The sequence below is a fragment of the Octopus bimaculoides genome, chromosome 14 (assembly GCF_001194135.2).
Source record: "Octopus bimaculoides isolate UCB-OBI-ISO-001 chromosome 14, ASM119413v2, whole genome shotgun sequence".
Taxonomy (NCBI): domain Eukaryota; kingdom Metazoa; phylum Mollusca; class Cephalopoda; order Octopoda; family Octopodidae; genus Octopus; species Octopus bimaculoides.
Window position 1 is genome coordinate 53,265,101 of NC_068994.1, and position 17,046 is coordinate 53,282,146.

General features: G+C 35.9%; 1 protein-coding gene across 1 annotated transcript in view; it reads left to right on the top strand.

The window, feature by feature from the left end:
• The first annotated feature begins 1,321 nt into the window (after nt 1-1,321).
• Nucleotides 1,322-17,046, top strand: part of LOC106868552 (G-protein coupled receptor dmsr-1) — a 184,783-nt gene continuing 169,058 nt past the window's right edge. Inside the window, exons 1-2 of the mRNA XM_052972867.1 lie at nt 1,322-1,667; nt 3,218-3,520. The gene's annotated coding sequence lies outside the window, so the exon portion shown is untranslated. The remainder of the gene's footprint in view (nt 1,668-3,217; nt 3,521-17,046) is intronic.

The following is a 17,046-nucleotide window of genomic DNA, read 5'->3' on the forward strand; positions in this document are numbered from 1 at the left end:
GGGCCATTGCGCCTCCCACATATTTATATACATACATATATACACATTTACCTGCAGGTAAATATGTATACATGTATATCTATGTTTACAAATAGATAGATAGATAGATAGATAGATAGATATATAGATAGATAGATAGATAGATAGATAGATAGATGTATGGTTATATGGATATATTTCACTGACACACCATGTATATATATATATATATATATATATATATATATGCCTATACGTGTATGTTTTTATCCAAGTATAAAGTTATATATCTGCTTGTCTATGTATGGTGTGTGTGTGTGTATGTGTGTGCCTCTCTATGTGTGCCTGTGTGCGTGCGCGTGTGCCTGTATGTGTGTTAATATATTGTGTTTGTGTTGTTTATAACACTCAGATATCTTCTGTTAATAGTGCAATATTGCCAAGTGCATATTCACGCCTGCAAATTTACGCGCACTCACGTATAAAACGCACACACACACACACACAAGGAATACCAGTAATGCGTTATATCATATGTATCGTAAGAGCTGCAGATGGTAAGTGGAATATATTCATACATATTTAGTCATCAATAAATGTACGGATGAGTACATTAATTTACATCCGCGGTTTTGATTTCATGATTTACAGGTTTTATTTGTAGTTTTTATTCATTCATTTTTAATGTCCTTAAAATTCGTTTCTCTCGTGAGTACGGTTGACTGCGTTCAATCTGTTCACACCAAGCAAATAACTTGTTGATTTAGTTGCTTCATTTAGCGTTCCGAGTTTAAATCTGGATAATGGGTTTGTTTGTAGATATGACCCTTATGCACATGACAAGCGCACAAATACACACCTGTTCAGAATATTAGCGACTGTTTTAGCGATAGCGGTACATTATTGGTCTTACTTCGTCAAACTTAGGCAAATGAAAAGCAAAATGTATCTTAGTTATTTGAAATCGGAACATGAATGTCGCACTTAAATAAAAATAAAAAAAAAGGTATCTATCTCATGTTCTGCTGGTGCAGCCCAATAATGGTTTTCCTTTCCACCTAGATTTCAATAAAAACAACGTTAAGACTTCTGGAGACAGGTGTACATCAGTAAGCATTTTACTCATGAATGGATGCCTTCAAATGTCATTGCAAATATTAAGCCCAATGAAAATTAGCCTGTGTGGGTACAAATAATTATACATGTGTGCCTGTTAGCATTTGTGTATATGTGTATGTACACACACACCTTTCAACTCATCCGCCAATTCTTCTTTCGATTTTCTCCTGAAATTTACATATTTATGTACCCTGTTAACTTTCTTGGATCACTTCCTAATACTAAAATATCCATACCATCCTAATCTAAATGCGATTAGAACTCTGGCTGTATTGAGGTAAGAGAGAAAGAACGGTGTAATGTTCGAGCGACGAGTTTAATTTATATCTAGCGAAATATTATTCATTGAAACAAGAAATTTCATTGGTTGTTTGAGTTTGTAAATTGGGGGAAGGAGTTTATTTACCTCATCTTTGAAGAGAATCTGCAAAAATAACAATAGCTTAGCTTCAAATATTTTCTGTATCTTTAAAAATGTTTCTTCACTTATCAGGAAATATTTATCCACAGCAGAACTTGAAACTGCGAAAAGTCGCCGCTAATGGTTTATTATTTTCACTTTGCAAAAGGTTAGTATGCAACATATATTATTTCTGATTTTCTTTATTTTCCTGTATTTGGAATTCGACTTCAATTATAAATTTTAGCTTCAAATAAGACTTTACTTATTTGAAATTTTTAATAACTATTTTGTTTACTTTTAGTTTTAATTTTACAACATTGCGGCACGAGAAAAGCGTCTTTAGGTTGTTTCTTTTAGGTATGTTATAAATATCACTTATAAATACTTATCCTCTTATAAATTCTTAATTTCTAGGTATATGTAGTGAAAAGAATATTTAGTTAAAGCAATGTTTTATTAAAAGAATATTTTGTGAAAGAAATGTTTTAGAATGTAAATTCGAAAACATTTGCCAATCTCTTTTTTTAAGAAGCTATAAAGTGGTGTTATTTTGTATAGGATTTATAATAATGAGCTTATTATTTAGTGGTCTCTGTACCACAAGTTGTTTGAAAAATTTGCCTGAGAGCAAACATACAAGTCAATTAAAAAAAGACAGCAAAGAAAGCTGATTTTTTTTTTTTTTTTCGTTTCTTCCACCCATTTGAAGATGTTTCAGTTCTCAAAGGATTGCTTTAAACTTTTCCACACAGATATAGTTTTGCATGTTGATGACAAATATCGCATTCGTTAGTTTGAAAAATGAATAACAAACAAGATAGGAACATTGAAAGTAGTATATATGTTTTGCTAATGAAATGAATCTAGTGTCTTCACAAGCGGAAGTCGAAACTGTCTTTATGGCAACAGTGTCGTTGAGAATGAAGACAAGAAGGGAACTGTAGAAATTAAATGGATGCTTTTAAAAAAGAATTTAATGAAAGCAAACAATGATGAAATATTTTTTTTTCCAGCGACCTGAAGACATATTTATATACATTTAGAATATTAATAATCCTCTCTATAATAGGCACACGTTCTGAAATTTTGAGGGAGGGGATAAGTCGATTATTTTACCGCCCGTGCGTAACTAGTACTAATTTTATCGACCCCGTAAAGATAAAAGACAAAGTCGACCTCGGCGGGATTTTAACTCCGAACGTGTAATTAGAATATAAATTATAATATTTTCACAGTCACGGGTTTTATGTTCGAACCTCAGCTAGAAATAATAGCCTAAATGAAACGAAAACATATAGGCTGTCAATAAAAGAAAAATGATTAAATAAAACAATATAGCGGTGATACAAGTCCACAGTAGAACGGTGAGCGTCACAACACCGTTTATTCCCTCGCTTAAGACAAACCCAACTCCTTTGTACATGTTGAATATGGGTTCCGACTTGCGAGTTTATAAACTCAACGCTCTATGGCGAAATTAGTACCCTGGTGTCTCAGTAATATGTAAATATGCACGCCACAAGTCACTTTAAATAGCTCTTCCTAACAGGACTGAATGGCGAATGCAATCTTTGAGCATTTTACGATCTCAGGAATGTACGGCGAAAATAACTTCTCGAGTTTTGCGACGTACACTGCCAAAAACTCACTGTTCGGGTAGTAGCTTTTGGCCCCGGTTGTACTTTCTTCTCAAACAGATTGTTTCGTCTATTTCAGCAATTCCACTGGAACCACCAGTCTTCATTGGATTGCGGAGTAAATCGGATGCGTAGACCTCCCGTAAATATTTTTATAATCTACTGCTGCAGTCGCACAAGTCCCTAGTTCATATCCTTAGAAAACCTAGTTGTTGTCAACTCTGAGCAAGTAGTAGATAAACAAAATAATACTTCTGAACGGAAGGGTTCGCCCTTCCAAACATGTGCCTCTTCTAACAGACATAGACTCTCAACATCCTTCAAAAATGATTAATGAAGCGGAGTTGTTATGAAAACAAGGAGTTTCTATTTCCAGTGTAAGGTAAGCGGTTTACAATCTATTAGCAAAAAATATCAAACTTTAAATGCTTCTAACTTCATTATAAATTATCCAAAATAATGAACGCGATATTTGTCACCAGCACGCAAAACCATATCAAAAGCATATTATTTGAAATTTTTCAGATTACAATTTGTCATTGAAAGAAAATGAAAATGATCCGAAAAAGATAGGATTAAAAGCATAGTACACAGACTAAAAACAATAATAGAGAAAAGTGTGTAGAAGCACGTCAGTAATATTGGCGAAAGTTTCTATAGCCATACATATATTCTTTTACAGCTGTTCTTTGTTATCTAGACACACACTAAAGTTCATACGAATACTTTATATTTTTGTGTATCAAAATATATTTGGAACTTTACGGATATAAATCATTTAATCATACAAAATTTTCTCAAACTTCTAGACATCATCCATACTCACGTCAGAATTCGAATTCTGCTTAAGAAACTATTAAGAGCAAATTCATGTTAGTCTTTGTGGGAAGTGTAAATAATGGCTTATATCTATGCAGCTATAAATATTTAATTTCCCAATTATTTATTGTCTGAGATTTGTGTGCATGTGTATACGCAATAATTTATATGAATTTTTTTTTTACTTCATTCCTTTTATCTACCGAAACTTCAGAATTTTTTGTGGATTTGTGCATACACACCACATATTAGCAACAACAAAAAATGCAGTGGAGAGTGAATATTAGACATCTATTATGATTGCAATGGGTTTTGCACGGTGCCCCTTATTCACAGTTCGATCAGTCAGCATGGTCATGATATGTTCTCGGACATGTTCCAGCGATGACCGGTATGTCTCTCTGTCTCTCAAACTGTGTGTGTGTAGGCGCTGGCGTGGCTGTGTGGAAATAAGCCTGCTTCCCAACCACATGGTTCCTGGTTCAGTCCCACTGAGTGGTACCTTGGGCAAGTGTCTTCTACTACACCCTCGGGCCGACCGAAGCCTTGTCAATGGATTTGGTAGACGGAAACTGAAAGACGCCGTCACACATATATATAAATGTGTGTGTGTGTGTGTGTGTCAGTGTTTATCTCTCACACTGATGTTGAGATAAACAGAGCCTAGCGGTTCGGCCAAAGATTGACAGAATATGTACTAGGCTTACAAAGAATAGGTCCTGGGGTTGTTTTCTTCGACCAGCAATCAAATTACTTAAACAAGTAAATGAATAAAAGAATATATTTATGCGCGCGCGCGAGTGTGTGAAGCGTACCTACAGAATAATCGAAAATTAGTTAGTGTGCCAAAATATGCAATTTCTCCGGCTGCGTAGGTTTTCTGAAATTGTAGATTATGAGGAAAAAAGATACGGGAGAGGTTTCCCCGCATTTCATTTTAATTTTGGTACCTGACTTTTGACTTACACCGTATATTCTAACCACTTTAATATCAAAGCTAATAAAGTGACTAGTATTCTTAGCAGATGAATGGATTCTCCCTGTTTCTCCACTGGTTTTCGTTGCTGATTCAGTAATGTTGGTTTATTGAACGGAGATATAGAGGGAGCTGTTCAAACCATGATCGTCCACTTTTTTGGTTAAGAGCCTGTTTGCAGAATTGCATTATCCTAAACACATAGCGTTTCTTTTTTCAACCAAACAAGGACCTTCTTGGCAACTTTGATATTATATTATTGACTTGTTTCAGTCAGTGAACTGTGGCCATGATACAGCACCACATTAGGTGGTTGTTTTTTTTTAGTTTATGGTCGGAGTTGACCTACACCAAATCAGATAGGTTATTACCAAATGCGTTTTTAAAAAGAATCTATGGCTATATTAGTTATTTTGAAGTTTAGCTATTTCTCACAGAGACTACATACAGACGTGCTTGTTCCTACAATGGCGCCAGTTGCATTGTATATACAGGTGACTTGATTACAGATTGATCCTATTTGCATACCACGTCTTATCTTGGAACACTTTGTTCGTGTCACAGAAGAAATTCTTCAGATTAGGCTTTGCGTTTAACCCTTATTATATATATATATATATATATATATATATATATATGCGTATTGCCATATAGGAATATTCTAAGTTAGTAAATACACATATATATGTATATGTGTGTGTTTGTATATATATATACATACATAAACACACATTTGTGTGTGTATATATATGTATATAAGCACACACATTTGTGTGAATGTATATATATTCACACACACATTTGTGTGTGTCTGTTTATATATGCATTGTACGTTCAAACACAACTAGGGATATATGCAAATCTACTCATATGTATATATAAATACATAGTCGTACACACACATGATTATCTATATATATATTCTATGAAATACGCTTGAGTACAAATAAATTTCCTATTATCGGAAAGTTTGTATACGGGTTTCAAATATCATCGAAGCTAAAAGACAATGTCTTGTTTTTCACAAATGCATACTGTTGTAAACATATATTGCTTTAAAAGAAAGAAAAAAAGTGGATTTTGAATGGATAAAAAGGTTATATATGAATGCTATAAGCAGGGATTTGAACCAGGAATTTTTTGTATCTATAGACGTGCAAACCGTTTCGACTAATGTAACCCTCGGTCTCTATCTATCTTTGTATCTACATTTCTTTTTCTCCCCCTCGCTCTCCATTACACTTTCTCCCCGCTCTCTCTCATCAAGCAAACCTATTTACATTTTGAACTGCGAAAACATTTTTTTTTTTTTAATCCGCGTTAATATTTATAGCTGCGTCCACTTGGATATAAACGGTTAAGTTGGTTCGTTAGTTTGGATTTTTTTTCTTACTTCGTAATTTATTGTCTCCGTTAATGCGATTCTTGGATGCCAAAAAATATTCATAGCTTCAAGCTAACTTCTCTTGAACTAGCAGGTCTTTCTACGATAAAATTTGATAGTTGAGGTTGCTGACCTCTACTTCTCAGAGCCACTACTATGTGAAGACTTAAAAAATATGGTTCTTATTCTCAGCAAGGTTAAAATTACGCAGATGTTAATATGAATGAAACAAGTGTTAAGAGATATTTGTCAAACGAAGGCTTTCCGTTTCTCGAGTTAGTATATAACGCGTGAGGTAGTATACTTTATTTCAAGCAGGTGGAGTGACAGTCATAGATGGCTCAAAAGAATCTATGGAATATATAGAAGTATAAAAGAAAAGAAGTAACGCATTCATGTATAGAAACATGGAGTCTGGAGGAGAAAAAAACAGACAACAAAAATATATCTAACATAGGTGATAAAATTTATGTAGGTATGATATTAACGAGTGGAGGCGCAAGGCTTAGTGGTCTTGAACTCATGAGCGTAAGATTGTGGTTTCGATTCCTGAACCGGGTGATACGTTGTGTTTTTGAGCAAAGGACTTCATTTCACGTTGCTCCAGTCCACTCAGCTGAGGAAAATGAGTAATCCTGCGACAGATTGGCGTCCCGTCTACTGAAACCGGGAAACCTGCCCTTATTAGCTTGGCATTGCTCGAGAACGAAAAAAAATTATATTAAATGATGTAGCAAGCATATCATATAGAAAATAAGATATCAAATGCTTAAAATAGCGAATATTGCATAAAGTAGTACAGGATATGTAGAACGGTGTGACGCTTCTAGATGAAGAGTCTTGGCTCATAGGTCAATTTGATTTGATCAACGATGACCCGGGAACAAAGCAATAAACATAACAAAAGAAAGTTCACAACAAAATGTCGGATTTTTTCTCCTATCAATTTTATATTAAACTGTCAGCTAATAACATTACATATTCCCCTCCTTCTGCCATTATGATTGGCTGTTCTATCTTAAAGCTAATTCTAAAATAACTCTGATAACAAAACACTAAATATATTTCCCTGGGAAGTTGGACGTGAACTGTATTAATTGTGCCGTCTACATAGATTTTTCCTACAAATGTCAATTTAAAATAGATGATGTATATATTGCACTTCTTTCGCAGACAACTAGATCCGATAATCATTAGAAAGAAATTTTTCTATTTTTTATAAATTTCTGTATATCTTAATGCTGATGTACTCTAAAAAGCTACAAAACTGCAGTATTAGTCTCTAGTCAGCATCTCGTATAGACATCACAGAGGTGTGTGGGCAGCAGATGAAAAGCGTACAGTAGCGGTGGTAGAATTGCTAAATCCTGATTTCTTCTTTGCGCATCATCAGTAGCACGTATCCACAAACAACCAATTTCTTAAACAAATTTAGCTTCAATTGATAGAGAAAAAAGTGATTAACATATCACTGGTGTCGCAAGTAGCCTGCGGGCTGGGTAAAACAATTATTATTATTAGTTCAACATACATTATACTTATTAGTTCAAATATATCATATTTAACGTGGAAATCCACAAAACTGTAGAGATTCCCCAAACTGTCATATTTGTAGCCACGATAAGTAAGCTATACGGAATGTTATTTTGAACTAATACTGATTCTGTCGTTAGAAATGAATTTTGTTTCTTTTATTTTATTTATTTGACATCTTTGGGAACAACAACGTCCTCGATGTCGGGTTCCACATAATGCCATATATCCAGCCTAAATCGGTAATAGCGTTCCACAGAACACACTGTCCGTTTCTTCTATTCTTTCTTCTCTTTGCTTTTCCTTAATAACAAAAAAAAGCAAAGGATCATTGTACGTAACTTAGAACACTTTATTCCTTATTCTTCCTTTCAGCGTTAAACTATTATTATATTCATTATACAGCTGGTTTGCCATTACATTTAAGATGGAAAGAGTAAGGAATAAAATAAGAAAGAAATAAAGAGATATGAAGGAATAAATAGACAGTATATCAAATTATGATTTATTAACCTAGATTTACATTTAGACGCAAAATTATTCTTGTGATCCCTGATCACGATAAGAGCATTATGCTTTGCTAGTGTCTCTACTCTGTCATTAAAGCTATGTTTTATGCAGTATTGTATCATTATATGCTTCTGGCTTGCTTTCATATAATTTTGTGTAATGCTATTATTTAGGAGCTGTCCATATAACCTATCATCTACTTCATAAAAGTTCTTAGATTTGTCTGAGAATAACAGCTTTCTATGGTTTTTGTTTTATGCTATCTGCTTTGAGTTACCCTTCAAAAGAAGTTGAGGATTTACAGAACGTACTGGTCAATATTATATCCAGAAGCTCCGTTTTGAATTCTTTAGGTTTTGGATCTATCTATGGTGGGTATCTTCGTGATTTTATTTCAAGGTCTTCGTTACAGTTTCGTGGCACCAAAGCAGAAACATGCCTTCCACCCCATATAACTGAGGTCCACAGTGACTGATCATTCTATTATGTTTATATATATATTTCAAAATGTAACCACATGTGGATCGTTGGCGATTTTTCCTTCCTTCTTTTTCTTTTGTACTTTCCTCCGTCTAATGTTTCTAACGAAGAGCTTTGCTCGAAACGTAAAACTACATTTTTTTTTCCTTCCCCGAGCGTCTGCTAATACTTTGCGTTGTTGTTTATTTTTCTCGAGTTGTTTTTTTCTTGTGTTTTTCCTCCTTTTTTTTATTAACACGCATACACACACACATATATATATCCCTTTATACTTCTTATATCCATCCTTTTCCAAAATAACTCCTCACATTGAACTCTACTATTTCCTTCTAGTTAACTCTCATATCGACTCCGATGAACAGATATCCTCTAATATCCTAGAAACAGCTGTAAGACTACCTTTCTCTTTATAAATATCCTACAAGTTCCACACAGCCTTGACTTTGTTGTCTCATTTTGTTTAACATATACATGCTCACACAAAATCCAAACTAGACTTCTCACTGATATTGTTATCGAACCGAGAATCTAACTTCGGTCTTCCCGTGGCACTTACATAGCCTTACCTGCCATCTTGGGTCTTCTGAATACCAATAACTCTCATATAATTGCGTGTATATATATACATTATACTTTCTATTCATAGAACAGTCCACATGGCCCAAAGAACCTTTTGGTTGATGAAAATTGATAAACGTATTTCAGTTATATATTCGTTGCTTCCAAAATTAATACCATATCCCCTGATGAAATGAACGCATGAACTAAGATCCACCTAATATCCCTGGATATTATGGATCGTGCTGTAATCTTCCAAGAAATACGTGATTTGTGGAAACGCGCGTTGCGATCCAGTAAAAAGAGTAAAATTACCAGCGACCTCCCTGACGTTTTGGACAAAATCTTAAAACAATATCTGTGTATCGCGATTTCCGAGTTATATCGTTTAGTACATCAAATGGGTAATATTGTTCATAAATTCAAACGTTACTTAGTCGCTTATTTAATTCAGATTGATTAAGGTGCACCGATTAATTATTGCAGAACTAATAGAATATTAGCTTTGATTAAGGGAAATTCAGCTAATTATTACTCAGGGAAAATAGTTAATGAGAAAAAAAGAAAGTAGCAAAGGTCTCAGCGAAATTTGAGAGGAGAGGGAGATGAAAATACAAGAAAAGAAAGGGAATGGAAATAATTAATATATAGAGATAGCAATAATTAGTGTCAGTTTCTTTAACATATAATATTTAAATAGAAACATAATGGGAAAAATGTAATCGACAATGTTGACATAAACGAGTGAATGTGTACACTAGACTAATGAAAGTAGTGTAGGCAATAATCGGTATTAACAGATAAAAATGCGTCGGTTAAATATTGAAATTTAGAGAGATCAATTATATTAGTTTCAAATTTTAGCACCAGCCCAGCAATTTCGGGGAGGGCTTAAGCCGATTAAGTTGACTCCAGTATTCGATTGGTACTTATCCTATTGACCCCGAAAAGATGAAAGGTAAAGCCAACCTTGGTGGAATTTGAACTCAGAACGTAAAAACGGTCAAAATGTCGACGAGCATGTTGCTTGGCTTGCTAACAATTCTGCCAGCTCGCCGCCTGAGGGAGAGGGAGAGAGAGGGAGAGAGAGCAGTTATACTGGCGTTATGAAGATAGGAGTCACAACAGCTAGAATTAATACGAAAGGACAAAACAGAACCGATAGCCGCATTCAATAAAAGACGAAAAGCCATAAATCCCAACATTTCTATCACGCAATATTGTCACATTTAGATTAGATAAATTGAACAGATCGCTGTTAATACTAATTCAAAATATTGAGGAGTATTAAGAAATTATTCAAAGAATTTATAAGGTTTATACAGAATTATAAAGACCATAACCAGGCAGGATGAAGCAAATATTATAAAGATACCACTCAAAATTAGAAGGAAATTGATTAAAGTCATTAGATTGTAAATTATATAAAATTACAATCATCAGTGTACGTCTTTAAAACTAAGGGTACTCAAAAGTAGCTTAAATATAATCCTGTAATTAGTGATAAGTTTTAGGATAGGCTACCTAAATATAATCCATGAGGTCTATATTCTATGGTTATAGATACGTATCTACCACCCGACTTATAGAATAGGTTTAAAGTTTTAAAAAGATCTACAGATAAAATGTGGACATTTGATCTTTAATCAGATCTATTAATAGCATCTCCCGCATATTTTCAGATTCCCAGCAACTCGAAACAGCGGAGATTGCCACAATACCTATCACTAACATAAGGATTAATGTATCTAGTGATTCCCCATACTAAATAAAAATCGATAGTTTGTCCTTTAATTCCCAAACCTTCGCGGAGAATGGTGTTGCTTTGGCTTTATCTTATAATGAAACAATTGTAGCGCTAACAGATAACTCACTCGTCTGTTTTTCTTGTGATTTTAAACTACACTTAAGGTTTCATTCATGTTTGGACACAATTGGAGTTTCCAAACATCAGCAAACTCCCTAGTCATCACTGCATTCTGTGCTATGGTAATAGATTACCCGTCTGATTTGCATCATCTGTCAAGACCTCTCCCTACACCCGTTAAATGTGTGTGTCCGTGTGTGTGTGTGATACACGATCGTATGGTTGTGCGTACGGTTCCTCAACCGGGCCAATCGTTGTGTCCTTAAGCAAGGCACTAAATAATACGTTGCTCCAATTTACTCGGCTGAATATATCTACCAGCTTTAATGCATGTACAACCCGCTCAACTTTCAGTTGAACTTCTTCCATGTTCTGCTGGGTCAATATCGTGAGAGGGACATAGAGGACATTTTGATTTGCTCTGCGACACCAATGCGGTGTAAACAAGTAGCGGAAGCATGCAGCAAGGTCATACGCCCTTGTTTATGACGACTATGCCAGTAGGTTTGCGTGTGTTCGTGTGCGTATACGTATACAGATAGAGAGAGATAAATGTATGTGTGCGTGCGTATTTTTCAATTTGGTATGTGCTTTCAAATATAAATATTTGTGATCATGTATATGTAAACGTAGACATATGAATACAAATAGACATAAAAGGCTATATATACATATATATAAATATATATATAAAGTTATACTCACTTAACCCATTATATAGTATATAGATTACAGTATAATGTATTATCGAAAAAAAAAACGTTACTATTTTTTATTACAAAATAAAATCTGTTGTGAATAAAAGCACGTAAACAGCTGTATTTACGTCTGTCGTCTGTTTCAATGATTTTTATCTTTCTTAAGATCTAGTCCTCGTCAGAAATGAATATCAAAGCAATTCTTTTGTTCATTTTTATTTTATTTATTTATTTTATGCAATCTGGTCTATTTATTTATGTATACTATTTATTCAGAATTTCGATATTTTCATTATTATATTTTTATAGTATTGTCATAGTTTCAAATTTTATTTATATACTTAATTTTTTTTTTTTAATCAATGAAACTTTCAAAACCGATAGTTCAAGAATGAATATTTGATTACTTTTTTTCTTGTCACCGCGCTGGGGTGCATCTATTTGCTCCACCAACCTGCAAGGTACAGCTACCAAATCTATCTTAAATCACATCCTGCCTTCATAAGAAAAATAGGAACGATATATAATTGACTGGTAGATGTACTAAGTCTGGAAGAATGACAGGAAGGTCAACCCTGGAAATCTTTTAATTATGAACTTATAAAACAGACCTAACTTGGAGTTATTCGGTAGCCAAAATAAGGGGTTTTGATATAAGCACAAAGCCAGAAATTTTAGAGAAGTAGGTCGTCGGTACCATTGAGCCTAATACTTTAGATGTAATTCAGATGTATTGTAATTACTATTAATGGATGAAAGGCATAGCGGGGCTTGGTGGGATTTGAACTCAGAATGGAAGAAGTCGAAACAAATATCGCATGTCATTTTATCCGACACTCTAACGCTTCTACTAGATTATAAACCCCTGGTAACAACTACTACAAAGTCGGCGAGATTGCAGAATGATTAACACATCACACAAAATGCATAGTAGCACTTGCTCAGACTCTTAACGTTCTAAGATAAAAACTCCTGAAGTGGTCGACTTTGCCTTTCAGTTTTTCTGAGTCGATTAAATATGAACTGGTCGAGCGTTGGGATCGAGCTATCGATTAACCCCTCCTCCTAAAGTCGCTGGCGTTGTACCAAAATTTGAAACCATTGTTATTCATCATCAGAAGTTAAAATGTGACATTTGGGCCGCATGTTTCGTGCATGGCACTTATCAGGTTATATTTCAATGAAAGATGCAAGTGGTTATATACATGTGCACAGTTGCAGTCTTTTCTTTAAAAATGCTTGTATACTAAATATTTGTTATTAGTAGCAAGATGGGGTGCTACTTAGATGACCACTTCTGTTGCTGCTGCTGCCGCAGTAGTTGTTGCAGCTGTGTTGCTGCTGTTGCAACCATATAGTTGTTTCTGCTCCTGTTTGTTCGTTTATTTTTTCTTGTTGCTTCTGCTGTTGGCGCTCTGTTGCCAGAATTATTGTCGCTACAGTTGTCGTTACTGTATTATTGTTGTTGTTGTTAACTCACGCTGTCATAAGTTACTTTTCTGCCGTTGTATCTGTTATTACAACATTTCTACTATTGCCGTTGTTATTGTTGTTGAGCTGGTACTGTTGATAGTTACGATAATACTGATGGTGATGATTCTCTTGTTATTGCTGTTGTTGATGAAGTGGTGAATAATTATGTTACTGCTTTTGCTGCCGTTTTTGGTTATCCTATCCTTATTGATGTTGATATTACGGTTACTATTGTTATTCTTGTAGCTGTTATTTAGCTTTTCGAGTGGCTCTATCCGTGTATAGACGTCTACAGTTACCACTTCAGCATCTCTGTCGATTTGAAACGTGATTCTCTTTCAGTATCGCATTTATTATGTTATTCCTTGGAGAAAAGCCATATGCGATAGGCCAGGGTCATATCCAAGAAAGAATATGGGCTCTAATCAATTCATAATCTGGAAAGTAGAGATAAGCTCCAGCTTTTATGATTCAGAAATGGACTGACTTTCTTTATGGCTCATCCCTTGTTAATACCGAACATACGTGATGCAGTAAATAGGGGGGGGGGAATGCTTCACTAAAGATTCTCCTCTTTCAGTTGAAAACTTCAGGCTACGGCAAGCGAGCACTGAGTTCCGCCATCTTGAGGTCATCACTACAGCCAAACAGCTGGTCCAAATGCTGTAGGAAGAATAAACACATCTGCGAGGATTCGAATAGAAAGCACCCCGCCATGGTCCGGATTGTGTTTTTACTATCACATCATCGCATCTCTACAAACCGGGATCCACTAAACGGCTTTCGTTATCTCATATGAAATAGCACGAGCGTTAGCTCTCACTACACAACCTTCTTACACCGAATCAGAGAAACCATCGAGCGCCATTTTTGCCGCTAAGCGCATTGCTCTTCTAACCTGCTGACAAGTTCCTTTTCTTATCGTTTTCTTCCATGCCGTGAACGATGCAATCATCGTTCTACGAATATTGATTTCAAATTTCGGTACAAAGCCCGCAAATTCGGAGGAGGAGATAAGTCAATTAAATCGACTCCAGTGCTCAATTGGTACTTATTAGTCGATCTCAGCAGAATTTGAACTCAGATTGTAAAGACGGACGAAATGCTGCCGAGCGCTTAGTCCGGCGTGCTAACGATTCTGCCAGCACACCGCCTTACATTTTATTAATATTAACTATGCAGGTCGTGGAGGCGCAATGGCCCAGTGGTTAGGGCAGCGGACTCGCGGTCGGAGGATCGCGGTTTCGATTCCTAGACCGGGCGTTGTGTGTGTTTATTGGGCGAAAACACCTAAAGCTCCACGAGGCTCCGGCTGAGGGTGGTAGCGACCCTGTTTCACTCTTTCACCACAACTTTCTCTGACTCTTACTTCCTGTTTCAGTAGCACCAACCACAAGGGGATAAAATAAAGTAAACCCGAATGTGCAGCCAACACAACAGTAGCAACAACAGAAGATGTAGCAGGACCCTTTGAATTACAGGCACAACAGAAACACTTATCCTTTCTCTCCAAATAATGTTAGTGATCTATCGCATACTTTTAAGGTTGAGTCTCTGCACTTCCATTCTGCGTTCCCACCAGTTCTAGTAGGATGTTGAAATCGAGTTGACAGTCTCCTCATACTCCTTGTGAGGTATCACAGTTATCCCCTGCCTCGTTCAGGACAGCAGTAATAAACTCTCATCGGAAGAGCATGCTCGACAATTTTCGTAGCTTTCTCGTCGCTAAAGCATAAGACCAACACTGTCCCATGTTGCTTTCTTTTCATAACGTGCCATGTACTCCGCTTCACTTCCTTCATTTTCACAAACAATATACAAACAGGTGGAAGAGCAACAACAATATCGGTTAGTGCAACAACTGTCACTTTTCACTGTTTACTTCCCGATCAAACCTGATGTCGCAAGTCCAAGATCAAAGGCATATCATACCTAAATATTTCTGCCGGATTTCAGATTCATCTGGATTTCTAACTTCGACCTTAAGTTACTTTTAGCAGAGCCCGTTCAGCTGACATCAGTCGAGCCACGTATCCTGCTTTTCTCTCTTTTTGACCTTTTTCGAAAAGAATCCCTTATAAATGGTCACGAACGCTCCTCTTCCTCTTCTGATAAGCTCGTAGGGAAAAAAGGCTACGTTTCTGAATTCGGAAGGTTTGGCTGCCATTACGAGCAGGTCGAATTACCACGTAGAGAGTCGTTGGCGTCTTGACGTTGTTATTGCAGTTGTTAAAGTTGTTTCGACCTAAATTAGTTCAGATGCAGTGTACCTATGAAAAAAAAGGTGTTCCTACCATGTCCAGACCATCTTTTCTTTAAACATTTAATTGGAACTACAGTATCCAATATGTCCTGTTCTTTTTTTTGTCTTTAACATGCCAGAAAGATTTGAGAGATATTTATTATTACTAGCAGGACGAAACACCACAGAGCGAATTTGTCATTGATTTGTATTGATTTGTTTAACTCCAGCTCATGCTCGTCTTTTATTTCCTATGTGCAGTGTGCCTACAACTATATTTTTCAGTGCGTTCCTTAAAAGGTTGGGGTAAGATTTCTGATAGATTTTGCTGCTATTTCGAGCATAGCTAGCGACCAGGAAGAGGTTCATTTTGAACTTGTTACAGCAACTGCAGCACTTGCTGTTGTTAAAGTTTTGTTGCTATCACAACTATTGTTGATGTTACTATTGCTCTTGATCAAAAATAATTCACCCATTACCATCCAGTACTTTTGTTTTCACGGGGTTAATGCATTGTGTATTGCGTACTCCTTTTTAAGAAAACAATACGGAGTGATTTCAAGTAGAGTTCGTTGCTATTTCTAGGAAGTTGAGCGACCACGTACAGGTCCCTTCGTTGATTCATGAACATTTGTCGTCAGTGTTTAGCTGCAATTTCTATTGTTTTGGTTTAATCTGCTGCTATTTATGGTGCTGAGGCTGCAATTTTTGGTGCTGATATCGCAGTTTTCGTTGCTGCTGCAGTTTATTATGCTACTGCTGCTGTTTTGGATGCTACTATTTCTGCTGCAGAAGCTTTCTGTTGCTGCTGCTGCTATATTTTCCGTTGCTGCTGTAGATGCCGTTTTACCGCCACTTCTGCTACGCTTTGTCTATTGAACAACAGATGCCGCTGCTATCGATGCTGAATGTAATGTTGCTACTCGTTGCTCGTCTGTTAGTTGCATTATACAGCGTGTCATACGATGAATTGATTCGGTCCCTGATATGTTACTGGTATTTATTTTGTTGTCCTTTGGAAGGATGAAAGTTAATGCGAAATCAACTCTGAAATCAATATAAAAAGTAAACATAACTTTCACAAACCAAATTGTCTGTCGTTCCACCGATTCTTGTATCCTCGGATCTATCAACGACAACAATAACAAATTTGTATTAGTGGTGAGGGTGATAGCAGCGGCGTCGGTGGTGGTGGTGGTGGTAGGGATATTTAGCAGCAGGTTAGGCCTAGTCAATCAAACTTATGATCAACAGATATCATGGCCAGGATCCTCACTTCTATCTTTGATTTATCATCTTTTAGCTGTTTCACTCATTAGTGTGGCCATACTGGGGCACTGGCTTGAAGAATTTTTAGCCGAATGAATC